Genomic DNA, 27,959 nt, shown 5'->3' on the forward strand with positions numbered 1-27,959 from the left:
ACTGATAGCCTACATTTCTCATGACAAATTCTTTTATTTCCCACAGTCCTAGTGGATACAAGCAAGTTTGATGAGCTTCTTGGGCACCTAGCCCTGTTTCTTCTCCTTCAGTTCAGTCAACGCAAACTTGTGTGCGGGACAGAGAGTGGCAGTCATGCTGCTCGTACCCACAACTGGTTGTACTGACTCTCAACCTTATCAGCTCGGTGTCACATGCAAAAATGTTTGATATGAACACTGCTTCCTGCTGAGCAGTTTACTGTGTGACACAGAGTATGCTTACGCGGCCATAAAAATTGACCTTTGCATGGACATGTCCAGCGGACATCCGCTTAGAATCTGCCTTGAGTACGCACAGACGTGAAGTTCACCCGAGAAATTTAGGGTGTTTAGTTTGCTGTTGATTTTGACTTTAACAAGTTATACAATTAGAAACATACTTAGCAACCAGCCATTCATAGACTACTGAGTACATATCATAAACCTACTGTAGGCTTTTTTGTAACTTGTGTATTAAAAATTCACAAAGATCATTATATGGCACCTGGACTGAACAAATCTATGTCCAACGTAAAGAGTAGTTCACAGTTGTTTATGTCAAATTTATCTTACAATGTTAAATTTATGGTCAAATTTACGATACATTAGGCAGATAAGCCACAGGGGCATATCTGCAGATATCCCGCTTGTATGCAAAACATACCAATTTAATAGAAAGAGGAATACTTGGTTTCTATTTTGAAGTTCTAATTAACTCATTGGCATTTTTTTTAAAACCACAATTAAGCAACTACAAATATACTTATCTGTTTATTCAATGGGTTTCAAAAGGATATTTCAGTTTGGGAAGTAGGGATTCTTTAGGCACTTATGAATAGTTATTACCTAACCTGAAGTTGGCAGTAAGCTCCATAAAGACAGAAACATGTTTATCCTTGAATACTTGTTTAAATTGTCAGAAATGGTGTGAATTTAACAGTGATGGGGAAAAAAAGAAAGGGAAATGGTTCAAAGGAGAATCGGATGAGGTGAGTGTAACAAGGCAGGGGCTGTCTGAAGCCTGTGGCCTGGGGCATTGCATGGAGAGAGACGAGGTTGTGTGAACACTGCAGGGTACCGTTTGAACGCAGGGGCTCCTCTAACAACTACGAAGGCCAGGCTTTCAGCACCATGGGTCACAACTCACAACAGCCTGGCATCCATGGGTCTCAATGAGGCATTAAAAAACACAGAAGATGGTAAATAGAGAAAAAAGAAACAAAGAAACATTCAACAGAGGAAGTAAACATTTCACAATCAATGCATTATGAAACTGTTATTCCATTTGGTGTAAAGCAAATGTCTTTTTCAAAGTGCAGCCTTCCCATGTACCCTCAAGACTGTTTCCTTTTTCTAACCAAAGTCAACGCCCACCTCTGTCAAGGCCTTCCACCCACACTTTATTTGTTCAGTGTTGACTTGTGAAACACTGTGACCTGCCTTCATGTATACCTGGGCTTCTCTTAATCTCTGGCTTCCCTGAGGTTGTCTTAGTAAAGCGGCGTTTCGACTGAATAATGTCCACATTTGAAGAGTTTTGCGTCTTTAAAGGGCAATTATACAATGCTCATTATTTCTGACCTCCTACCCACAGCAGACCCAGCATACTGCCTTTACTGGGAAATCTGGTGTTCCAGATTTCCTAGACCTCAGCATTAAGAAGGTTCTTTGATCCCTCCACTGTGACAAAGCAGCAACACCAGTCTTACTAAATGAACCACGCAGAGTTCATGCAGCAGGAAACAATATTAAGTAGAGCTTAAGAGAAATTATGCAGATCCCCTGAGAATAAATAAAAAGAAAAGATTGGAGCAGAGTTCTGAGTATAATTAATTTAAATCAGTTGGAGGAAGATGTTTGATTCTGAATCTCTGAAGAACAGTCTAATAATACCTGAATTTTTAATGAACTGTTCTAGAAATTAGGAGTTTATTTAACAGAAGCCCAACATTTCTGTCAATATCTTGGAAAGTTAAGAAAACTACACTACAGATACTTCAATTATGTGATCTTAAAGGGATTTCAGTGCCTGACCAAACTTATCTCAACAGATGACTTTTAGGACTAAAAGCAACTATTTAACCAAGATTCCTTAAATATATCGATTTCTGCAGTACATTACAAATTATTTCTTGAATAGGGCCCACAAAAAGCAGTTTTAAGAAGAACAGGTGATCTCTTGACACAAGCCTGATACAAGTCAACCTGACTTGATTTAAAACTTAGCAGTAGCTTTTGCTTGTTTACGTATCAAAGTTCAACACCAGACTCTCTAAGATCTTAAAAAATGTCATAAATGGAATACCATGTTTTTAAATTCATACTAAGAGAACCCAAGCTTGCACAATGTTCAGTGTGAGCAATTTTGAACTTTCATACCAATGATACTAATCTTCCTCCAAAAGTCACCAGACCTTCAGTCATCAACACTTCAGGTAGTTTCTCTTTTAACCAAACACTTCAGAGTAATTGCTAGAGGTCAGCACTTTCATACTGAAAGAAATCAAAATGATAATGACTCCTTATTAGAAATACTACGTGGAAATTCACACAGGAAACATCAAAAGGTTTTGACAGGGTTCATAGGGTGGGGGCATTGATGAGGCTCAGTCATTATTCACATCAAAGCAGAAACTCAAAGAGGGCATCCATTGGGAACCCAGACTCAAACTGGTGCAGCAAAAATAAATACACGGATAGCAATTCTGCAATTGGGATAATTCACTCCTCTGAAATTGAAACATATTATTGGTAGCCATTACCAAAAGGAAAAAGCACTTTTAGGGGATGGGTTTATGAGTCCAGTTGAGGGACTGCCAGTGGAGATAGGTAGAATATAAATGATAGTAACACAGTAAAATGACATAAAAGAACTAATAAAATATATCACCTAGAGGAACCATGATGAACGTACACTGCAAATGTGCACTTCAGTAAACAACCAGACGATGTCAATTATATCAAATTGGGCCGGCTATGAAGCATTTCTATTCTGGTACTGGCACAATCAACCTTTTGACAGCAGGCTGTTAGATGACATCTGTCTGTTGTCCTCCAATTTGAGTTCCAAAACAAATAATTTTTGCATTTTCTTACTTCTAACAAGCCAAATCATGGTGACATGAGAGCTGTCTGTTTTATATATATATATATATATATATACATTTCCAGACAAGTATACTATTAAAAGTGCATAAATGAATTTTAAGTTGGGTGTACCAAGAAGTAGAAGATAATTACTTGAGAAAAATCTATATAATTCCTGTGATTCGAGATTTAAGTCATTGTATTGACCTCTTTACCGACAAACCATTTTATCTCGGGAAATAGGAAATGTGTACTGGAAGGCCAAATTACAACAGCATGTTTCAAGGCATCAAGTAATATTGCATACACGAGTTGCTTTGTGTTTCTAAGCAGTTAAAATAAAATGCATGCTGGCGATGTTTTGTACACCGGCATTCCTATGACTATTTATACATATTAACTAGTTATTACTCAATTTCTTAAATCACAATAATCAGAATTTTTTTTACAGCTATAAAGCCCCGTGTTTGAATCCTGGACTGGAATCTATCTGCTTTGAGTTTGTATATTCTCCAGCATCCTCTCACAAGCTAAAACTGTGACTGGTAAATTAGTCTTTCAAAATTGCTATTAGTAAAAAATGAGCATGTACATCATTGTTTGTTTTGTGTTGCTGTGATGTCTGTACATCACAAGGTTACATAGAGGCACAGAGTATAGTCCAAAACACACACACACACACAAAAGTCTACCAGAATAAGATGACCTCTGCAGGGTCTAGTGCTGTAGGCTGCATCAAGAAAATGCTGTGCTCTCAATTATAAGTGATGGAGTAAAACAAATATTTAACTGTTTTGAGCATTCACCAAATCTCCACAGATTGTGGTGGTTACATGTAGAGGTGGCTGAATGCTTGAGTGTAGGGCAAGGTTCAGAGGAGCCCAGGGGCAGCAGTGGTAGTTTATTTATGGCATGTGGTCTGCATACACTGAGATGGATAAAACCCTCCTCATTTATAAAGAACAAGCAGTGCTTTAATTACTGTAATGCTTTGGCAGAGAGGAGCCAATGTGCAGGTGCTTAGGCAGCAACCTAAAAGCATCTCAACAAGCACCTGGAATGAGCAACCCATTCAAATAAATATAGCAAAATATTAGCATACACTGGGTCTGCTATGGTAGGGCTCCAATTTAGGGAGACGTGCACAGATCTCCAAAAAGGTTGAGATAAATTCTTACATATACAAGACTTCCTAAATAATTAGAAAAAAAAGCCTCTATGATAAGAGATGCATCCTCTTCAAGAAGCCAAAGAAAGTCTAGTATTCTCTTAAGTATTGCTACTTTGATTCACAGACAAATATGTTAAGGGTCTTTATCTACTGTCTTAAATAATGAGGTCAAAAATATCCAACTATTCCTTCTGACTCTCCGTTCACGCTTACAATTGTTAAACATCCATTGGAAGCAAATTGAGGCAGTTTAATTTAAAAACTAAAACATTATGAAAGATGTAGAAAACATCTTCCTTAAAGGCATTAATCAAGGTGTTCAATGCTAATTTTGAACAATAAAATTGTGTATTTTTAAAAAATTGGTTTTACATTAATAAATAAATGTTGCAAAATATGAAAACTATGCTAAAACCAGAAAACAATCAATTTGCTCCAATGCCCCTTGTACTCTCCACCTCCAAAAAAGGAGAACCCTCATCCCCACTCAACAACCCACCAGTTTTCCTCTTCACATTTTTTATTCCAAGATATCTCCACTCACCCCTCAAAACCTAACCCTCCACCTACAAACCCCATTCTTTAACACAACTAGGGAATTTCAATCCTATTTCACATCCTAGAACAAATTCCTTTCCTGATTACAGATGCAGGCATCATTATATTTCAGACCACTTTTCTTTTAAAAATGGACTGAAAACCATTATTCTTGTTCCCGGGGGCCCCCTTTTACTCTTCTGCTATGCTCTTATTAGTCTGTCTTTCCTGCGGCCTGCTGGGGGATTCTCATCGCTATTCATTTTCTGTATCTCTGACCTCTGTGCGGATGGAATTCATCTGACCTATCCCTTGTTGTTTACATTACTTTGGAGAAAGGCAGCAACTGTCTGGTGCAGCTATTAAAACATACACACAAATAACACAAATAAATGCACAAGAGCCATGGAAATGCAGGAAGAAAACAAATGCTATATCTACTAAAGTCCAGCGGACCAGGTTTAAAAAATGTACTCAATACTACTGATTACCATTCTGGGTAACACTTTATTTGAAGGGGTGTGCATAAGACTGACATGACGCCGTCATAAACATGACATAACATCTGTCATGAACATGAAGAAATCTTTATGAATGTTTATGACTGTTGTCATGAAGTGTCATTCGGTAAATAATGACACTTTTAATGCAAAGTTGCTGTAAAAGTTGCATTGAAAGTCCATTAAAAATGCCAACTTTACATGAAATTATCATAATTGACAAAATCATGCAAAGTTGGCACTTAAACATCAAAAAGTCCTGCATGAAAGTTTAGATCTGATGTAAATACAGATTTTGTTTACACTACTATTCTCTAAGAGTTTTGCTTATATGTCTGTACAATGAATGAATAAAATTGGAAGCCCAACTTTTCAAAAACAAAGGCAAAAAATATGTACTGATGGCGACAGAAATAATCAGTCATAGAGGAGGGTTTTTTTGTTTGTTTTTTTGTTGTTTTTTTTTCGTGCAGGAGTCTTTCATAAAAGGTCTGAGTCATTGGTCTGTCTAGGAAACCCTGCAAAGAACTGTTGGAGTTGATGAGCTTGTCCAGCTGAATGATATACATCGCAAGCCACAGGCAAGAGCTGTCCATTAGTTAGCAGGGTTCTTGTAATGCCCAGCTCTAGTACATTATTTCCAAATGCATCAGTCAGCGTTGTGCAGCACAGATAAATTCTGATGCTTAGGATCTGTAATGCATACACTCAACGCTTCTATATTACGCGACAGGTTAGAAGGGCAGGAAGAGAGAGGGGGGAAAAATGTAATTTATTTTTTACTGCAGCCAGTATTCTTCCCATTAGCTTCAAACGTGAGATAAGTTATGGACTTTAACGAGCACCTTTTGCCACCAGAGCACGCTGCACACAAGACTGCAGGCAGAAGAGGTGCACTAAGGGCTAGAGGAGGAAATACTGGCAAGAAATGTGTGGAACTGATGACCAGGCAGAAGTTTCCAGTCAGATGTGAATAAAGATCACCAAAAGAGTGTAAATGAAGTTGTTTGGTGTTAAATACCAAGAAACTCTCAAGATAACATACTGCTTTTGGTTTAGGGACAAACTAAAGAAGAAATTTCTAAAGTAAATTAAAAAAAAACAAAAAACAAAAAAAAACAAGCTGGACCAAAGTGTTCTCCATCAAAATAAAAAAAACAAAAACCACAATACTAAAAATAGCAAAACAAGATTATAAATAAGATAAGTTAACTAAATGCATAAAAGAAAACTCAAGTGATCTCATCTAAATAAGACTAGACTAGTCTAAAGTAAATAAACCCCAAACCCAAACAACCCAAGACTATGACAAATTGGTTGAGTTATCCACTTCAAATATGCTCTTATGTGTGCATAAAAAGATGAATGCTAAGTGTGACTTGCCAAATATATATTTTATTAGAGCTACAAGTTCACAAGATGAATTGCTTTTCCTCCAGACACACTTTAATGGACATATATTAAATAGCTACTTCAGGTTTTCCAGTCATTATTCATATTTACTTCAAAAACTATGCTGAATGTTCAATATTTTCAGCCCATATACCCTGTTACAACTAAACTAAGATGGTTAAAATCAAGCTTAGCAAATAAGAAGCAAGATCCACACTGTGCTTTGACGAAGGACTTTGTGATTTGTGATGTTTGTTTTCAAGAGGTTGAGAACATTTTTTTTTAAATTGCCTTTTGTAAAATCAACAAAATAAAGTGCAGTTTATTTTCATCTTCCACACAAACCAAGCATGGGCTAAAGATATAAAGATGAAAAGACAGCAAAGCTATGCACAAGTGTCATGCTGTTGTATCTTACATCTCATCATGTGCCCAATGTTTATTCCAGCAAAACTGATAAAGCTTTAATGCAGATAAATTATAGAGGAGCTACAAGAGTCTTAATCTCTCAGTCCAACCAGTTTAAATAATGCATGATTGCTTACAACTACATTAATATGCTTTTCATGCAGCAGTTAACTGTTTAACACAGCCCCAAGTCTCTTCAGAGTCATGATTGTTTCACAATTAGACTCATCACAAATGTGCATGCTGGTGTGAAAAAAAATATGTCAGCTTCCTTTAACATGGAATTCTAAATAGTGGAGATTCAGAAAATACTGGGTGGCACTGTTCTTGTTTGCCCTTGGGCCATGATTTGTGGAACATCAAGCTGGAAAAGGGACAAATTTTAAATAGGTTGGTAAGAAAAGGCTAAGGATTTAGGCAAATACGGACAGATTCAAGCAAACATGTGAAGATGAAAGCATGCTTTAGCTCCCACTGTGGTGAATTTGTTCTGCAGGAGCACTAGGTTGACTTGGTGGTCTTTTTAAGTTTCTGATTTAGGAACATGAAATAAGAATCCTGGAGTTAAAATTGGAGAACAAAGGGATCTCCAACTTTCTGCAGCACCATTCACTACAGATCCTCAAATTTCTTATGGCCTTCAGATTAGTTCAAAAACAGTAAGCGGAGAGCTTCATGGAATGGGTTTCTATGGTCGAGCAGCTGCATTCAAGCCATACATCACCAAGTGCAATGCAAAACGTCGGATGCAGTGGTGTAAAGCACGCCCGCCACTGGATTCTAGAGCAGTGGAGGGCCATTCTCTGGAGTGGCGAATCGCGCTTCTCCATCTGGCAATCTGATGGACGGGTCTGGTTTGGCAGTATATGGTCTGGGGTTGTTTATCAGGAGCTGGGCTTGGCTCCTTAGTTACAGTGAAAGGAACTTTGAATGCTTCAGCATACCAAGACATTTTGGAAGTTTGAAAAACACCATCACCTAATAGGATAAATGACAATTAACAAGGACCTCAGCTAGTCAAGAACACAGGAATCACCTCGCTCATTACAACTGCCGACTTTTTTTTTTTAGAATGACTTTCATTTATGACTATACTGTTGTTCCATAAACTCAAATGTTTTGTCTTATACAAAGAGACAAGCTTCCTCCTCCATCAGTGGGCTTTTATGTTTTTGCTAAATATATTTCAATGAATGAAGCGACTTAAATATTGCTGACCTACACATATATTTTTTTTAAATATTTAATCAAGTGTTTGCTGGAAAGTTACCTATCTTACAAAACGCTTGCTGCCAAATTGGTTCAACTTTGACATTAGAAATCAAAATCAGTCAAACATGACATGATTATTTCTTTTATTGAAATTTGCATGAGGATAAGTGTTACATGTAAACAAATACTGGACACTATTGCATTTATATCCTTGGCTAATTTGTAACGCATGTCCCCAGATGGGGCTTTAACAACATAAATCAGCTTTAAAACAATAAAAAAAAAGATAAAATATCAAATATAACATAAATGCTAAAATAACTCAAAACAGAACACAATAAAACAAGAACAATCGTGGAACCTGGCTGTATATCAGCTAAGATAAACATAAAGATTCTTGCCATTTTATAGTACAATCCAGTTACTATGATACATTCAATTATAAAAATGTATACAACTTGAAAGAAATTTGACGTCACAGTTTGACATCTTGAAATAGACCTCTCTCTCTCTTGAAGAAGCTCCTACTCTTCCCGAAACTCCGCCTTCAGAATGCTATCACAACAGTGTTCATCCATTATGTTGTTTGCAACCATTCTTAGGAGTGCTGGACTGAGAAGTGGTTTGTATGACAGGCTCAGCAGATGTCCAGTTTCACCAGGTGTTTGCTAATTTCTGCTGTTGCTAGTCTGGTGGAGGTTTGTGGGGCAGGTCATGAGGTGCTATGTGAACCAGAAGCTTGGCTGCAGACCTTTGTGAAAATAGGTGGCGCCTTGAAGGAGCAAGCGTTTAGGCACCCCTGCCCTGAATGGTTGCCACGGGAGATTCAAAGATTTCTCAAACATGCATGAAAAAAAATCAAAGCAACACTCCAGGTGTGTTTTTGGATGAGAGAAGTACATTCTAGCATAATATAAGGGTTAAAAACGTAATACATACCATTACCTTTTGAAAATGGTAGGCAGGAAGTAGTTCAACAAGTGTCTGTATTCTTGCACCTTGAGTGCCAACCTTAGGTCAATTTCCATTTAGTACTAGAACTGTGAATCTCTAATATCTTAGAGTGATCATTTGAAATTTTAAGTAATAATAACTAAATATTCATGCATTTTGGTTGTAAGGACCAAAATACAAACAGCTTCAATTGTTTAACTGTTATTGTTATCAAAACAAAAAAAAGTCTGAAAACTTCATGAGAATGCATATGACAGGACCCTGATTTCAAGTCATTATGACAAACTTACAGTTCTGAAGTATACTTTTTACACATTCATAAGCGATCAAAAAAGTACAGTGTAAGGCACATAATACTTGTGAAATTCTGAAACAAAATTTAAGTACCACATGAATAACAAATAGATAAAACTGATTTTGTGTAAATGCTGTTATGTGACGAATTGTAAACGACGACTACATTTAAAGAAATACAGACAGAATATTTAAGTCAAATTAGAAAAGTTATGAGCTGAGATTACGGAGATGAAAAACAGTTTGAGAGTAGCAAACAGTGCATAGAAAAAGTTATACACAAAGACAAACAGCACACATTTCATAAACCCGTCCGTGTATATGTGTGTGCGCGCGCATCAGCACAATGAGGTTAGTTGCTGAATTACATAATGACGTTTCCTTTGTCCCTCTGTCCTTAACACACAAACGGGTATTGGTTGCAACGGAATCGATTTCAAACAATATTGAAATAGGTAACTACAACTGTTTTTGAGTTCAATTAAGTGTTCTTGGCACTGCCATAGGTCCATAACCATAAGCATGGCAGTGTCAAAGTTTTAAGAAATGCTGAAACTTACATCTTCCAGATCACAATGAGCATAGGTGTGTGGTGAAAGTCACAAAAATATAAAATTTCTGCAATTTTTCTGGCTTGACGACCTGAGGAAGAATCAGATTTTCTTTTTTAAATATGTCCTCTCTGCGATGGACGGTTCCGTTTTCCAGCGCTGTCCTCACTGGCTTCTTTTCTTCAAGATTGCCGCAGAAATTTCTTTGTCTTTTGCTTTCTATTAAGCATGCAAAGCAGACCAATCATTACAAACGATTTGCATCGGAATAATTGCCACAATCATGATCCTCCTGGGAAAATAAGGCGGCCAAACCTCAGCAGTTTATACAACACTGTCTGCTTCTCGTCTCCCTGGATACAGCCTGGATGCTCTGATCTGGTCTTGGCTGGGTTGAGTGGTGGCATCACAGGGCACTGGAAGAGACTGACTGGAACCCACACACATGCCTTGAGACATAGCCTCTCTCTCTTTCTGCGCTTCCTTCTCTCGCCCAGCCAGCTGCCATCATTGAACAGACTCAAGTAGAAATCCTCCACAACAGGAAAAAGCTGCCAGCTCCAGTCGAAAGTAGGGAAAAAAAATCCACATAAAAGCGGGCATCAAAGAAAGAACATAACATTCGCTCTCCTACAAGATAAATAAAAAAGTCAGAAACTGCAGCTGTTCTGCCCAGTTGAAATCTTCCGCCTTTGTTTTGCGTCTTCATTTGTTTGGTTTCGCAGAGTTTTTTTTTTTTTTCTTCAGAGAATTAGCATTTTCTATTGAGCATTTCTAGTGTGATTTGTACCCCTCGAAACATTTTGCCCATACTCCCCATACCTCCTTATTTTCCCATCCATCTGCCAGACAAGTTTTCCCAGTCAGTCACAGTACCCAGCCTGCAACCCCTTTTGTGGGTGTGCTTGTTTAGTACAGGTCTGGTGTATGAGTGTGGCGCACGCCATGCCAGCCAGTATAGGAGGGGAGACATGTGGAAAAAAAAAAAAAAAAACTCTTTGTAAGTTATGAGAACGCTGAGGCAGACGCAGGCACTCATAAATTATACGGTTCATTTGCATACTCAGGGCATAAGACATTATGCAAATCCCACCAATTTGCATAATGAATTCCTCTTGTTGCCTCAATTGCCCAGTTGCTACTTTTTAGTTAATAATAAAATAAAGAATATCTAACAATAATGAATAGTATATTCAAATCCTTGTAAGCTCTTTGAGTTTAAAAAAGGGGATATTTTCTGCAGTCAAACCTTTGTCTTTGATTGAACAACCAAAACAATCACAGAATGTAAACAGGATAAACAAAGAAAAAGCATCTCAGAGTTAGAAAAAATATCTCACGGAGTCATTTGTAAATACAAGTAAAACTTATATTAATTACTCAAATCTGTTTTGACTAATTAAGCAATCCAGTGCATTGCTAATTAAGAGCACGCTGCAATTCTCTCAAGGGAACAGATCCTTTTATCTATTAATTTAACCACTTCTGTTGCTTGCCTTCAATCTCGTATGAGCCATAAACAAAAAATACTAGAAAGCCATTGTATTTGAGATAGTTATTAAATATGCAGAGTGTTATCAAAACTATTGCAATACACAATTATTCATAAATTGTTTATTTGCTATTATTTGCCAAGTAGCAGTAATACATGGGATTAAAATACATCTTTAAGTGAAACAAGCGATTGTGAATAAAAGCTAAAAAAAAACAAAAAAAAAACTAATAAGATCGTTAATAGGGGGATGGGAACTATCTAGAGTGACAATAAAACAAGAAAGACTTAATTAGAGAAATTGCAAGACAAGAAGAGGGGGAAAAAAGGAGATAATGCTAAATATTAAACGACCTGGGCAATATTGTGCAGTAGGATCAGCCAGTAAAAGTCCACTTTAATCAGCTACAGTCAGATAGCTTTGAGATATAGCTTGAGGTCCTTCACTTTGCACTGTGGCACAAACAGCCCACTCTGGTTTCACTGCACCAAAAAGAGACTGGATTGAGGACCAGCGCAGAGGAAAGGCAAAACTGAAAATCACTAATGCAAGGCATTAAGGCTAAAAGGCTTAACTCAGCAGACCTGATCAAAAACTTTTATTTAAAACTGTCATCTTCGATCGCTGGCTATTGGAACCAATTAGCACAAATGGTAATTAGTGTAAAGCAGCAGACAGGAAAAAAAAAGAGGGCAAGGAAGGATGGGTGTACTGGGCATGTGGAAGAAAACTACCATAGAGGCGGAGGGTGAGCAAGAGAGGGACAGAGATAGAAAGGGGATGGGCAAATAAGGGAAACAAGGAGCGAATGCGCCTGATGGCAGGGAGAAGTTGGCACAGTGCCATCCATTCAGTGCTAGCATCAAGACGGACTACTGTTCGCTCAGGGATTTGCTGATAGATATAGCTCAGAGGACAAAAAGGCTGCTGTCGTTTTGATAGTGCCAGGCTTCTGGATATTTTTATTTTACTTTTTTTTAGGATAGAAGGCCATCTTATGATTGAAGATATGGATCACCAGACATCCTTCCATTCCATCTTCAATGCCGATTTGGAGGACTAACGAACTTACGATGAAGACTTGACAGTAAAACCTAATGTTAAGATGTACTGAAATGGAAAAGCTGTTAAAACCTAGCACCAAAATTGAGGTAACGGGGTGGATGTTCAGCTCTCTAGAGTGCAACCACAGAGTTAATTACCGAAGATGTGAGACCGGAAGTCCAGTCTTGATAATGGATGCCAAGCACACAAGAAATGGGAGGCGGAGACAGAGTTGACACAGGATTTATGAATAACGACATTCTATTAAAAAAAAGCAACAAAAAAAAACTTTGAGCTGTTATGTTGGGATAACGGGGAGTGGCGGTGGCACAGAAAACTCCTCCCACTGACTCATTCTCACTCTCTCACTATCCATCGGAGCTACCGCTTGTGATGCCAGGCAGTCAGCCATCTGGGCAGGAGACACCATGCCATTCCTTTCGTTAGGAGTTAAGGATGTACCCTTTGGAAAATGATGAACCAGTCTCACGGTGGGCATTTAAATACGCAGGCAAAAATTCCTACCTTGGAGGATTGCCAGGGACAAATAATTCGGCAGTTTTGAGTCTCGACTGGTTTACCGGCGGGAACGTGAAGGCATCTGGCATGAAAACTGGCAAAGGACACTGGAGATATACCGTTATTAAACCCAATCGGCACGATGGGATACCCTTCGCGTATCAGCTGGTAAAAACAAAAGAGAACGAACAAACAGGAGGAGACCTTGCAGAGAAGATAGGGCTAATTAGAGCAAAATTAGCATCGTTAATTAGGCTGCGTCATTCAAAGAAACAATTTTAATACGTAAACAATAGGCTTCATAATGAAGAAGCGCAGCAACATCAACAAAAATCAAAAAGGAGTATATGTCACGAGGACAGCAGCAAAGAGTCTGACTTTTAGTAAAAGGACATAAAGCGAAAGCTTTCTTATGCCAACACCCTTCCCCCTTTACTCATAATTTTCCCCTGTGTAAACTGCCATTCTACACTGAACTGGCTGGCAGCAACGTTCAACGTTCAATGTCTACCACTGCAACAGATGCCACCAATCTGCTAGTGGCAAAAGGAGGAGGGAAGAATGGACCTGGGGGACTGTGGCTGAAGCTCAATAGCAGCTGTTTACAATGCCAAAGACATGAAACAGAGAGACAACAAAGAAGCAAACATAAGGATGCATCTTAATCAACTCCAAAAAGAAATTATCAATGGAGAGTTGGTTATACTAACTTTTATCCTTACTTTAAATGTGCAGATGTAAACAAATTTTATTTGCACTGTGGCAACATCATCATCTCGTGAAGGGACATATTTCTGCACATAAAAATAGCACAGTGGAATGCAAACATTTACGTTATACATCTGCATGTAAAATGACAGTGAAGGTCTTTAAATACTAGAGATTCAACCTTAGCAGTATGACAACAACAGTGAGACAGTTGGCACAGAAACTACTGGGGCGTTGTGAAACGGGCACACAAGAGATTGAAATGAGGAGGAAACCTGAGTACGAGAGACATTCAGGGGGGAGGTGCTGGCCTGCTTGCAACCACACTGGGGGTACTGAGGCCGTGGGAACTCATTACATCCTCCACACCCACATCGCTTTGACTTTTTTCTGCCCTTTCTTGCCAACCACCCAAAAGAACTGAACAAACTCCACCCTTAGAGGATTTTCCTTCCTGCGCTAAACTATCATAAACAGATGCAACACAGACCTAACAACTGGTCTGAACCACAGCTAGACATACTCTCTGGGTCGCAAGGAATGTTTCTCTGGTCCCAGTTCTGCTGGCACCGGGTACAGATGGGCATCGCTGCAAAGACACATCGGAGGATTTCATCAATTACGCGTCATTATCAACATGCACATGGAATTAAAATAGTAATTAGCAACGCATGGATATTCATCAGCTGGGTCCCCTTCAAACTGCATTTTTTTTCCTGGGATTTATTTGGAAGAACACCATGGTTGTACAAGATGAATAATTAAGAGAGGGATTTTGACTTCTTTTTTCCTTGCTACACAAATTTGGAGCCATCAGTATGTCTGAATCTGCCATCTGCACGACTCAACAAAGATCGTTTAAAAGATGGCATCTTTTCGGGCATTTTAAACGCACTAATCAGGATCGCGACAAACGCGATTAACAACGTAATTAGTAACTGCTGGCGCATTTCTTCTATATTCATCAGATGGAATCACGTGGATATTTTAATCACTCGGAACTAATCAACGCTGGATAATCACCCTTTTATTTGATTCCATGGGGGATATTAATTGTGGAGCATCTTCATTGCACAAATGGATTACAAAAAAAAAAGAGGGCTTGCACAAGAGAGCAGGATGGAATGGGGGGTGGAGTGTATCTGTGTGTGTTTGAGAGAGGGAGAGAGAGAGAAGGAAAGAACGGGAATATTTTTCTTCCTTCGTTATATGCCAGTAGTCAAATAATGCTACAGTACTCACAAACACCGGAGAGAAAAGCTCCTGCATTGCGAGTCATGTTCAAGGCACTTTTTCCTGGGAAACCTGGTCTCTTTACTTTGTGCGTGCTCTTTGTAGCACCATCTATCATGTCTGAAGACATCTGCGTATCCTGGCTCTGGATCTTACAAAACTGGGCGGAGAAGAAACCTTACAGGGACCTAATTTCTGTCAAACTGGATACTATTTGTGTTATTCTCATTACTAGTGCATTAGAATTGTTAATCTTCGAAAGAGTGGCGCTTGGTGGAAGTGGAATGCAGCAGAGAGACACTGTAGCGGGCACTGGCTAATGTCGTCTATGCTTAATCATCCTACAACAGAGCGGTTTTATGCATATTTCATTTGCATATCATTAACCGCCAAAGCATACGGGCAAATGGCAGACGAGAGCGAGGGAGTGGAAACCGAACAAAAAAAAAAGAATTGGAAAAAAAAAAAAGCAGCTCATTAAGCGATGACAATCTTCAAAGAAGTGTGCTTGATTCAGACAATCTGCCAATTTGTTTATTTCAAAATGACTTCATGAAAAAAATAATTGCTTTCAGCCTTTCGAACGAGGAATAATTAGTCGCGTTATAATCTATGCAAGAGGCCATCGCAGATACAGCGAATGTCTGTTCATGTAGAACTAATGGATATTTGTTGATTTGTAAAGCGAAACAGAAATTTGATTATTGCAATTTTTGACTTTAAAAAGTAAAATTATGGATCGAGCATGGAAAGTTATTTCTTTGAAATCATATGCACTGGATTCATTCAATATGTCAAATAAGATTAGAGCATTGCAAACGGTACAAGTCAAGTCGTGTGTTTCATTTAAACAAGCTGAAGAGTGAGAACAAATCTTTTCACTTAAAAGGAACAATTTGCACCAGTTTAATAATATCTTTAGACAACTATATTTAAAAAAGCTCAAAATACGCTTTAGTGTTAATTTCAAATGATTTAAAGCTCCTGGATATGTCAAGTACCTGTGATGAATCAATCTAACACACACACAAACAAAATATGTGGCAAGATTCGAAGCTTTTAAAACGACGAAAATCACCACAAGTTAAAAATGAATGAAGAAGTCTACACATTTTTCAGACCTTCAACAGTTCAAAGCATTCTAGCCAAAATATAACTTTAGTTTCATAAGAAATAAATTACTTAAAATAACCTATCAAATTCAGAGTTTAGGTTTTGACTTGAGGAGAGTTAAAATTGTTGTAAACAATAGCGTACTCATTGGCAACATTCACTGTAAAACAAAACAAAAAACAAAAACATTGTGTGTTTTCTTCCTCTGAGATCTGTAGTTCCCCCCCCCCCTTCTCCCAAACTCTTTACCCACCCGCTCCCTTTCCCGGGCACATTTCTTTAATTCCCCCCCCCCCCCATGGCCCCCCCCCCCCCGAACCCCCCACTCTCCCTCCTAGACAGAATATTCAAATGAAGTGAGCTTTACGCCTCACACAATTAACCATGTTTAGCAATTTGAGAAACGAGTGCCGCAGGGCCGGGGGGGGGGTTGTAGAGATGAGTAGCAGGCTGGCAGGGGGAGGCCCAGCGAATTTGTTGGGTATGAGCCTGGCGCTTTGTAATCATGGCACATGCAGATGTCGCTGTAGTTCTTCCAAAAGCGTCTACTAACCGAGCGGGAGGGAGGGGGGTAACGAGGAGCTCATTTGGCATCACATACCTCCACCGTGCGTTTTTAAAGAGTGAAAACTGGTAGTGCGTGAGAAAGTGGGTGGCAGCCAGGGCTGGTGAAGTTGACATGGGTGAGGATAGGCTTAAGGGAGATCTCTGCCAGCATAAGAGAATGTGGATGCAAATAATAAAGCAGAAGAGGTTAAGCAACACCAGTGAGATGTCAGTGTATTTCTGAGTCTGTCATAAGATGTAGACATTATGCAGAGTGCTGGTATTAATATGCATGCGAGCCCTCTTTATTATGCAGCTCAACGTGAGGTAATATTGCCACGCTGCTCTGCCATGCCTTGGTTACTCTCTGAATGTTATCTCTCTCTGAACAAACAGAGCCCTCATTTCCTCACTCTCCTATCAAAATGTTTAATTAGCTATCATATCCAGAGGTCAATATGAAATGAAAACACAAGCTCTATTGGTAACAGGTGGGGGGGGAAAAAAAATCACAAAGTTATATATCTCAGCAGGATAATAGTGTCTCCATATTATGAGTTTAATTTCATGCTTACTTTTAGCAGCATACATTTCAAACTCGTCTAGGAAAGGTCATTTGCATCTGTTCACAGTAATAAAAAAGCAATAAGAAAATAAACAGTTTACTCCATTTTTCACATTCAACTGACAATAGGATATTATGTGCAATGACTGATGTTTCTCAGAACTTCACATCAAACTCTAAACCAATGAGATACAAACATAAAATAATAAAATTTCAAATGGATGTGACACAATTCCACCTGACTTCCTTAGAACCTGCCTTATTACCACAAAAATAACCACTTTATGCAAGTGGTTATTTTTTTTAGCAACACCTTTTAAAATAAGTCTTGCTTTAGTGCTAACTACACAAAGCTACAAACAGCATTATGCTGTTCAGCAAAATTCAAGATGAAAAGATTATATTAAAATCAGTACTCAAAATTCTGCCTAAAAATATGATGTTTGCTGTGTGTAATATTTGGGCTATCAGTGAAAAAACTAAGTTGTTGTTTATCTACTATCTTATCGTCTCTTGCATTAGTAAATCACCTCTACAACGCATTTGGAGACCTATAACATCTGTCTTTGGCTCAACACATTGTCAGCAGAAAAAACCTAGAATAAGCTGTTACTGTTTGCAATCATAATGCAAACATTTTAAGAGCTTTTTATAGAGACAGAGGCCAATTTCAAGACATCAAATTGCAAAGTCGGATTTCTTCTCTTATTTTTTACAGCATTTTCTTATCAACTGAAAGTAACAGTTACTTGTTAGTGCTATAAAATGGCACTATGTGCCCAGAAAATACGGGATAGAAACCCTTTAACTTGCTACTTTTCCATTGTAAAACAACTGCACATCAAAAAACTCAATTTTAAAACTAAGAATTGGGCGCATCATTAAGAATTTATTGTAGGTTTTATTTAATTAACACTGGTTCATAATTATACAAACAATCTATATATAGCATTATCAGTATTTAGTTTAGTGTCCCCTAAAATATTACACATTAGCTGAAAGTTAGTGGTAGCAACTAATGTCAACAAGGTTCGGGCATATTTCTGATGGGCTGCTCTTCTTGGCATAGTGCAGTCCATCTAAATCAGTTAAGTTCCTGGCAAGAATCTGACTTTTAGGAATAGTTCTCTCTTTCTCTCCCAAACCCAAAATCTGGGAAATGTGTGGACTGTGTTAAAAAAACACAGAAAGCCAACCAATTTAATCAAACTATTCTCCCAAGACGAGTGGTTAAATATACAGCCAGAATCACAGCAACAGTGAAACCTGCTAAGTAAGATTTGCCCAGCCTCCAACCTTGTATAAATTAGAGAAAATCTATAAAATATACAACCTTCTACATCCATACTAATTCAGGTTTTGCAAATAATTTCAAGTCTTGGGTTATATGTTCCATTCAAAGAAAAAAAAAACAATGGTTTAAAGTATTAAAGTCCAGAATTAACATGATATCTATACCTGTGATAGGTAGATGCAGACTTTTCACAACAATATGTGTGGCAACCGTTATGTCCAACTGAGCAACAAGAATGTTTCCTCAGCCGCTGTTTTGTGTGAAGTCAGTAGATTAATTGGTTCCCAGCAATTCTGTTAGATTATTATTAATATGCTGTCATGGAAGCAACTGCAGTGACCCAATGTATCTGTCCAGCTTTTCATAAAGTGCTGTGAAGGTCAACTGTCAATCAGCACACGCAGTATGATAATAAGTTTTTAAAGTCAGTACGAGGACGCCATTAGCACTAGCAGTAATGGCTGATGAAAGAACTGTCATAACTGATAGCCTCTGGGGATGATTGCTTCAAGACTGATTAGGTGAGGAGACAAAGAAGAGAAGGTGGAAGCTTCACCGCAGAGTGCACATACATTTCAGACAACAGACGAGATGGTCCTACATAATAACATCAGCACACAAAGAACTATCTAACAAGTTAGATAATGTCTAGTGGCCTGGCGTAATGTCTTTAGTAATACGTTATAATATCGAAGCAACAAAGCCCTGATTCTTCAATAAAACTGAAGTCTTAAATGAATGTCAAGGACACATCGAGGAGGAAACACAGACAGACTAAGTGCAGTACTATGACAGAGATAAAGATGTACCATTACAGTTCGACTATTCTGCTTCGTTTGGTGAGAAGCAGCCTGTTTCAAATAGTAAAGATTGACTACCCATGAGAAATAACAAGAAGAGCAGGAGATCCTGTGGGAACCAGTCACTAAATGCCCCTTATGGGTCCTACATATTCTCTGAGATACTGTATAATTGTATGGGATCATTGGCAAGTGGACAGTTTAGTGTCAGGCAAATGGAAGAAAAAAAAAGGTTCAAGAGCTTCCATGATCCCTATTCAGAGCCGAGTTTAAAACAAAAGCTTGGACGGATAAGACAGAGGAATCGAAAATATCTGAAAAAAAAAGGAGAAAAAGAGGAGAAATAAGTGCAAGTGCTGAAGATGAGACAGTGTGAAAGAATGGCTTGTCTGTGCTGGTCCCACATGGCCTGAACTGGGCAGCTGGCAAGGGAGCCATTACATGCATGTCTCTGACAGCTCACTCTCCCATTAAGGCAGCAGAAAGTTAACACCACCACTCTCATGCCCTGGCTTTGTAATGCAGACTATATTATCAGCCAGTGCATATACTTTAATAGTTTTAGTGGAGAGTTACTTCACATTTGAGATCTTTATAGGCACTTAAAGCATTCACCAAAGTCTTTACAAAGAGATTGAACAGCAATGGCATTAAAACACTTCTGACGCATTCTCGTGTTCAAATAGACCAAAAACCGGTAATATTTCAATGCATGTTCTCAAATTATAAGACAAAGACTCCCCGGACTTGTCAGTAAAATCAGTCAAATTCACTTTAGATACAGCTTGTAAGCTGCAGAACATGCCATTGGCACTTTCTGAATTTATTCTGTTGCCAATTGTAATTTAATCCAGATCAAATCTAGATCCCAGAAATAAGATTTTATGAAGGCATGCCTCTGATTACACAACATGAACTGATCTACTGAGTTGTTGTGCCGTGCATGATGTCATTGATTACACAGAAATAGAAAATATAATGTTTCAAAAATGTGAGTACGGTGGATAACCCATTATATATTCAATAAAAAGGTCACAAACTCTAAGTTGAAGTAAAAATAATCAAATGTTATAGTTTGCCCAAAACTTGAATAGTAAAGTTTGTTTAATATCAGGAAGCCAACTTATTTAGTCCATTTCTATTGTTTTTTTTTTTTTTTTTTTGTTTGTTTTTTTTTCATTGAATGGCCTCTCCTTTCCTTCACTTTTTCCTCCTCTGGTTTCACTTTATCCTTTTATGTGTGTGGTCTTATAGAAATATGCAGATTTTACTAGGTCAAATCCTATTACTCCCCTGCTTTTTGCCTGTTCTGCTAGCATTGACCTGATGCACTACAGCTGCCAAGCTACTCTCCTGAGCTCAACATGTCAGACAGCTACAGTACTCAGGCACGATGCTTCCTGTCTCGCATGCCACACTTGTCTAACAATGCTGAAGTCCATCTGAAACACCATGAACCTGTGACTGGGAAACTGTAGGAACAAAAGGTAACTCAAAATTTACTGCACTGTCCAGAGAAAACATGTGTGGTTAAAATCATGCTGAAAAAGCAACATGCGCAACATAAATTAGGTTATTAAACCTAATTTCTGATGCATGTAATATGTCATATGATGCATGTATATGATTTTTGTTTAATTGGTAATCTGAAAGCCGAAGCATGTGCCTTTCATGTAAACGTAGAAAAAATATCACTCATGTAATTTACAGTGGTTACACCATAACTGTGAAAATTCTGGGCTTAGATTAACTACAATCCAAATTATGACTTTTACAATATATGTTCAAAACTTATATAAGTATTTCTTCTTCTTCTTGTTTTTTTTTTTTTGTTGTTGTTCTTATAGTCAAACTCGTTTTTCCACTGGAAAAGAAGCACGGTTCATGATATGAAGCACCATTTAAACTGACTTTGCATAACGCAAAGATTTTTTTTATCTCAGACTTCAATAAAATATTCCATTATAAAAGAAAACTTAAAGAACTATGGAACAAAGTGTTTTAATCAAGACAATGTGCCATTTCCGTGTTGGCTTTTAAAGTGAAATCAAGTCTTACCTGGCTCTTTATAGATACAATTTACAACTTAGTCCAGACGTCTTCAACCATCACTGGAACTGCTTTATCTGAAAAGAAGTTCAACATAAAGAAGAGTGAGATAACTAATATAAAAAAGATGACAGTCTAAAAATAGCAGGTTCATAATAAGGAATAAGAATCAGATACTCTCAATAAAAAGACAATAGAAAATGAAAAATTACCTCAAATAGGGACAAACAGACAAAAGGAAAAGGCTTTTTATCATGCACAGATTTTTACTTTATTAACGTTCCACTTTGTTTGTCATACAAATAACACACCTACTATATTACCCATCCCATTACAAACTATGTAGGACATAAAAGTCAGCTCTGTAGAAAATAAAAGAAACTCAGTCTCCATTAGTGTATGTCTTTAAAACATACACTAGAGTTTTTCACCAGACATTTTGCAGATCAAAAACTGGTTTCTAAAGATATGCCTTTGTCTAATTAGCAAGATCACTTCTCTGAAGCTGTATAGCTCTTAAAGAATTAATTGTCTTGTCAATGTAGACAGTGGAGCCAGTTGTTGCTGACGTGACCAATCAAAATAGTTTATTTCAGTAGTTGCGAAAGTTAGTCTTGTGACGCTATAGGTTGTGAAATCTTAGGAGGGTTTGTATTAGGTGTCCAGAAATCAAATTACTTTAAAATGTGTGCTTGTGGTTTATTTTTTACATACTTGCACATTATTGTCAGAGCTTTGTGGGTCACAAAGCTCTGACAAAAATTGAGAACAAAGGTGTTAAGAGTTAATTTAACACTTGTGAACATATTATTTCCGTATTATAACTTGTCATTTTTTTAACATAAAAAAAAAACAATGTGTTAAGTGGTAATGAAGGCAGAAAATTGCCAGGAAGTGGATCAGTTTTTCTTCTTAGTACGAACTTAATAATGCACTACAACATTCTGAAAATTAGTTCCTAGATTTTTTCCAAAGTCAGTCAATGTGTCAAATAACATTTTTGAATGATGACAATTAAAAACTTCTTCCCTCGTTATTGCAGACCTTGTTGTTCTAAATCGGGGCTTTATAATCTGCAAGCACTCTATCCTGTTATTTTCAAAACTATGTAGTAGGAACGATCTATTGCATTATATCATGTGGTTGTGTATGAGTTAAGTCACTTTCAGAGCTAAATATTGTGTTATGCCACAAGTTTCCTGGCTGGAGTCAGTTTTTCTCATGTAAAACAAAATAAATGCGGACGTATGTCTTTTATATCTTTATAAATTATGTCGGTCACAGATTGTCTGCTTGAGTGTTTTGGAGTTGTTGCTTATGTGTTTGATTCATTTTAAGTGAATGGCAAAAGCACCAAGCGCCTCCATAGCTTTACAGGAGTAACTCTTTAGGTGAATGCGCATTTCATTTATCCATGATTTCTAGTTTTTCTGTGCACCTAAGATTTATATGTATAATTTGCTGCATGTTAAAACACCGTTGTGGAATTTAAAACACAATAGAAACTCCTAATGTGATATTACAGCAATAAAAAAAGACACCCATTGTCACCCAGTATAACCCGATTTATCTTAGATATTAAAGTAGTGGAAACACAGTTCTCCTTTTAGATGTAAACTTTATCAATATAGCTTAATTATGTTATGTACCAAAAAGAGTCAGTATAAATATGCACAGAGATTATGCACAGTGATTATGGAGAGCCGTTATATTTATATATACCGTTATATTATTACCGTAGGTTATAATATGGTCGTAACTTCCTACCGGTCCATGCCTAACAGCAATTTGAACTTTTCTTATGTTATGGCAAAAACAAAGCTTAAAAAATTAGCAACTTTGACTGAAACTTTTTGAAAAAGGTGACACGCCCTAAAATCTGTAATTGTAGGATGCGACAATCATAAAAATCTATTGCAACCGTCTAAGCAACACTCCAGGTATATGTTTACTGACGGAATAACGTTCTAACATGATCTCAAAGTTTATTTTTGCATAATCTCCCACTTTAAGTTGTTCATGGTTTTCTGGAGCAAATGTAGCAACTAAGTTAAGACATTGCAGCTTGGTCTTTGTTTTACATCCAATTCAAGTATGTATCATAACTAAAAAAAAGCACTGCTAAATATTGGCGTCAATAAACTGCATCAGTGTCCATATTTGTATATTTTCAAACAATAACTTCTGACAATGATTGCTGGAACAATTATGACTAATATGTCATGGCAGGTAGAGGATTTCTAAAGACACACTTCACTGAAAGTAACCCTTCTGAAAACAGAACATGGTGGTGCATCTCAAAAAAAGCACCCAGGAAATCCTTCTTAATAAAACCTCCTTTGTCTCTCTTAGTCGTCCTGCTCTGTATTATCAGTATGTTGCAGAAAAGTGTTGCAATTAGAGCAGCTTTTGTCATGCAAATCAATTTGACAGCACAACAATCAGTTAGATATGCTGGCTCCTGTCTCTTTCCCCTTCATTCACCTGCCCTCTCCCTCTTTTCTGCATAGTTCTCCCTGGCATTTGTAGCCATTCCTGCATTTGCATTTTTTTTTTCTCATATGAGGTTAGTGTATGCATTACTCAGGGCAAGTGTGCAAGGGTATTAGTGACATATGATAAATGCTAAATTCAAAATCCTAACGTATGCTACACTGTAATCTTAGACACAAAGCGAGATAAATGTCTTCTCTATAGTTCACATTGAATATTCAAAACTAAATCAACAGTTTCACATTTCCTGATTGAACAATTACTGATTTAATTCAAACTTGCACCTCTTCAGAAGAAGCAACTGTCACCATATGAACCTCACAACTAAATATAAGCACAAATGTGCAGAAAAAGAAAAAAAAAAAACAACAACAAAAACAATACAAGCCAACCTGTCAAATAAAAACATTTTGTGGACAGGGACCAAAGTCTCTCCAGAAGCCGTTTGATTTTCTTGTCAATTGTTGATGTTTGCCTTTAAATATCACACTTGCTTGTTTCCATCTCCTCCTCCGCCACTATTACCTAGTAATTTTGCAGTTATTTTTTGTCAAATGGTTAAACACGTTTTTCTTATTTCTTCCTTTGGATTCAACAAATTTCTTGTACATTTTGTTCTTTGGTTTATTGACAATTTCTGCCCATGTAATAAATCACTTTCATATTTTGGAGGCTAACTCCATGTTCTAATCCTGACTAAGTCCACTGTGTGGGCCAAGCTAGACCCACTAATGTCACTGGAAGGTGTGTATGTCTCAAACTAATCTTGATCAGAGGAGCAACAAATTCGATAGGTGAGCATCTGGTCTATAGGTGAGCAGACCAGGTCTCCTTTTCCAGCAGCCTATCATATAGACCGAAACCAATAATAAGTGTGTTCTTCATTAATTTGACTAGTATACTTTAGAAAAAATAAAAATAAAAAAAATCAGTATTTTCTCGGAAATTTATGGTTTTTCTATGTTTATGTTCTCGTGACTTGTTTCCATTTTTGGCGTAGCACGTCCCATTTTCCGAATAGCGTTACAGATTTGTGCTTTTCAGACAGCAAATAATACTTTGGAGTCAAATTAAAAACAATGTTTTCTTTAAAGTTTTGGCAGTTAAAATTTTAATAAAGGTTGAAATAAGCAAGTAAAAGTTGACACTGTTGCAATTATTTAACCTTTCCACAGTCTTACCGTGATGCTCAGGAAGAGCGCAGCAAATATCACAGTCGGACAATAGGGAAGCGGGGTGTCCCGTCAGTCAGTGTGACCCCAACGGACTGTGCTATGAGTAAAAAAGCATCTCTTAAGACTCGGAGAGGATTAATATATGAATATGCACACTGAAAATGTGTTTGCAATTGTCATGTATAATCACATGATTTTTATAAAATTATCTAAATTCATATTCAAGTTTTTAGTTATGTGCAGAAGCAAGACGAGAAGACAGTCTAGTAAAATCAGAAGGAATAGCTGCTGCTTTATCTAAGGGTCAGACAGATTTCTTTTGACAAAAACAGGGAAAATTTAAAATATATTATAAAAGAAAAAGATGTGGGCAAGAGATAAGAGAGAGTATATTCCAGAGCATAAAAGTGAAAGAGACAAGGAAATCAAAGCTGCAGGAAGGTCTGTATGCCTTAAAACTGAAGTCTCAATCTCATGTAGTTTTCCAAGAGCTTTGTAAAGGCATTGCCTTGAAAGTCATGAATAAACATTGGACTGACTTTCTGTGCATACATCATACATCACAAGTGAATACTATCTAATGGATGATATTTTTCACCCCCAGACACATGAAACACCAGTGAAATTCCCAACCAACCCATTCAGCTACACGTATGTAAAACGGACCACTGACAAACAGAAAAGGAAGGCCTGAATGAAGGAAAAATGGGAAGTACTTAGAAAAAATATATTTTACCAAAGTGGGTCCTTCATTCTAGAGGCACAACATTAATGTTATAGGAAGTGGGTCCAGGGCACAATCTAGGATTGGTTACCAATTCCTGGTGACGGAAATGGATGCAAAAATAAACTACCAGAGAAATACCAGAGTCTGAGGTATGAAGATGTGGACAGCACCAGGCCCGTACATGAGCCACGGCCACTGGATCAAATGGCTGACTTTTCTCTACCAGTATTTAGCACTGCATAAGAGCGAACTGATATGGGTTCATCCTAAATATGGCAGAGGCACCAAAAAGCATTAGAGAAGCCAAACATTAGCTGAAGGTTAACAGAAATGTTGATTTAGACAAAACATTGCATATGTTAATCCTGGAATGTCTCAAGGTGTACAAGGTCGACAACGTTCTGAGTCTTCATTGCAAACTCTGTGAATCTTACAGCAACTTTGAACAAATTATGCAAGTCTCAATAAAATGCTGTATATACCAAAGAGATTGCGTTCTACATAGGCCTGAACTCCATCTACCTACTAATCAACAAGACTGGCTATGGGTACTGATTCAGAAATAAGATTACCACCAGTCACCCCCTCTACATGGATGAGATCAAGCTTTATGCTAAAAGTGAGCAAGAAATCAAATCACAAGTTCTGAGAAGTCCAACTCAATCGCAAGAACAGGGTCCAGGAAATCAACAGTTATGCCTTGCTAATAATCAAATACCTTGGGGAGAAAATTAAGTTAGCCTAAGAAAGAAATTCAGATTCCCCATGCATGGTAGACTCCACTCTAAAGCCAGAGAAAAATGGAAATTCACATTATCGCAACTGTTCATTCATGATGAATGTTGACATTACAAAGACAAAGCTGAGTATCTATATACGACTTGGTCAAGTTAACCAGCAAGTCTCCCTGCATTTGCCCAAAACCTCAATAGTGGTTCTACTGTAGATGTTTCAAAGGGTTTAATTTTCTTAAATGCATCCTAAAGAGTAATATGACTCTAAAATGACAGACTGTAATAAAAAAAAAATAAGATGTGGCTATTTCTTTATAACAAAAGGCTGCTAAGAAATGTCTTTAAAAAGTCCAGTTGGAAATAGCATTTATGGTAATGTGTGGGGTTATGGCAAAGAGACTATCATTTCAAATGTATTTGATTTTGTACCTGAAAGTGTGGGTGTATAAACTTTGAGGAGCCTTAGGCAACTATGTTGCAGGACATTTCCACAAAGGATCATTTAAAATATCCATCAAAGGCAAAAACTAGTTTATGTATGTCAGAGCATATACATTGTAGGGCAGGGGGATGTACACCTAGCCAATCGTGAGAGCAGTGTTGTGCAGCCAACTGCAGTAATTTCTTTGATCATTTTTAATGGCCATTCTTTCATGTGAGGCTGCCTCTCATACACATCCCCCTGCAGGTGTCATCTCATTCCTTCAGCTGCAAGATTAGTATGCGGCAGGCAATAAAAAGCCAGACCATTACACTGTGCAGCACACATGCACAATCTCAACACAGTGGGATCATTACCTTTTCAAAGGATGATATCAGCTCACTGTCTGCAGAGAGACACAAAGAAAGCAATGCAGGCTTACCAGAGAAGAAACCAAAGGCAGACAAAAAAAAAAGAAAAAAAAAAACGGCAAACCACAGCTGCACTTTGGATTGGAAGGGTTGAAAAACGCTCCATCAATCAGCATCCAAAATGATGAGAGGCAGGCATGCAGACAAAGTCTTAAGATCTAGTTTTATGTGAAGACTTAATCGAGACAGCAACATTTAAATTAAGTGAAAAGGTTGGTGTTGTTTCACAGTACCTGGGTAATTTCTTCTCATTATGGTTCCTATTTTATATTCTAATCTTAGTAAACATCCATCCATTATCTAATACGCTTACCCTTGTGTTATGCTGATGCCGATTTCCAGCGGTCAACGAGCGAGAGGTGAATTACGCCTTGGACAGGTCAAAAATCCAGCACAGAGACAAACAGGACAAACAACCATAAACATTCACAATCACAACTAAAGAAAATTTAGAGAGACCAATTAACCT

The 27,959-nt window shown here is 37.6% G+C and overlaps 4 long non-coding RNA genes across 4 annotated transcripts in view; 1 reads left to right on the top strand and 3 right to left on the bottom strand.

Moving 5' to 3' along the window:
• LOC106937504 (uncharacterized) overlaps positions 1 to 22,070 on the bottom strand; it is a 51,990-nt gene extending 29,920 nt beyond the window's left edge. Inside the window, exon 1 of the long non-coding RNA XR_001422406.1 lies at positions 21,519 to 22,070. This is a non-coding gene — a long non-coding RNA (uncharacterized LOC106937504). The remainder of the gene's footprint in view (positions 1 to 21,518) is intronic.
• LOC106937506 (uncharacterized) lies at positions 166 to 23,028 on the top strand. The gene is made up of 3 exons (XR_001422408.1): positions 166 to 176; positions 7,779 to 7,782; positions 22,068 to 23,028. It is a non-coding gene; the product is annotated as an uncharacterized LOC106937506 (long non-coding RNA).
• Positions 8,473 to 10,860, bottom strand: LOC106937505 (uncharacterized). Its single transcript, XR_001422407.1, has 2 exons — positions 10,461 to 10,860; positions 8,473 to 10,364 (listed from the first exon to the last, which is right to left on the bottom strand). It is a non-coding gene; the product is annotated as an uncharacterized LOC106937505 (long non-coding RNA).
• Positions 12,708 to 18,067, bottom strand: LOC106937508 (uncharacterized). Its single transcript, XR_001422409.1, has 3 exons — positions 17,645 to 18,067; positions 16,623 to 16,624; positions 12,708 to 12,718 (listed from the first exon to the last, which is right to left on the bottom strand). It is a non-coding gene; the product is annotated as an uncharacterized LOC106937508 (long non-coding RNA).
• Positions 23,029 to 27,959: the final 4,931 nt, after the last annotated feature.

This window comes from Poecilia latipinna, unplaced genomic scaffold (assembly GCF_001443285.1).
Source record: "Poecilia latipinna isolate Pla-1442-1.1 unplaced genomic scaffold, P_latipinna-1.0 Scaffold2363, whole genome shotgun sequence".
NCBI classification, from domain to species: domain Eukaryota; kingdom Metazoa; phylum Chordata; class Actinopteri; order Cyprinodontiformes; family Poeciliidae; genus Poecilia; species Poecilia latipinna.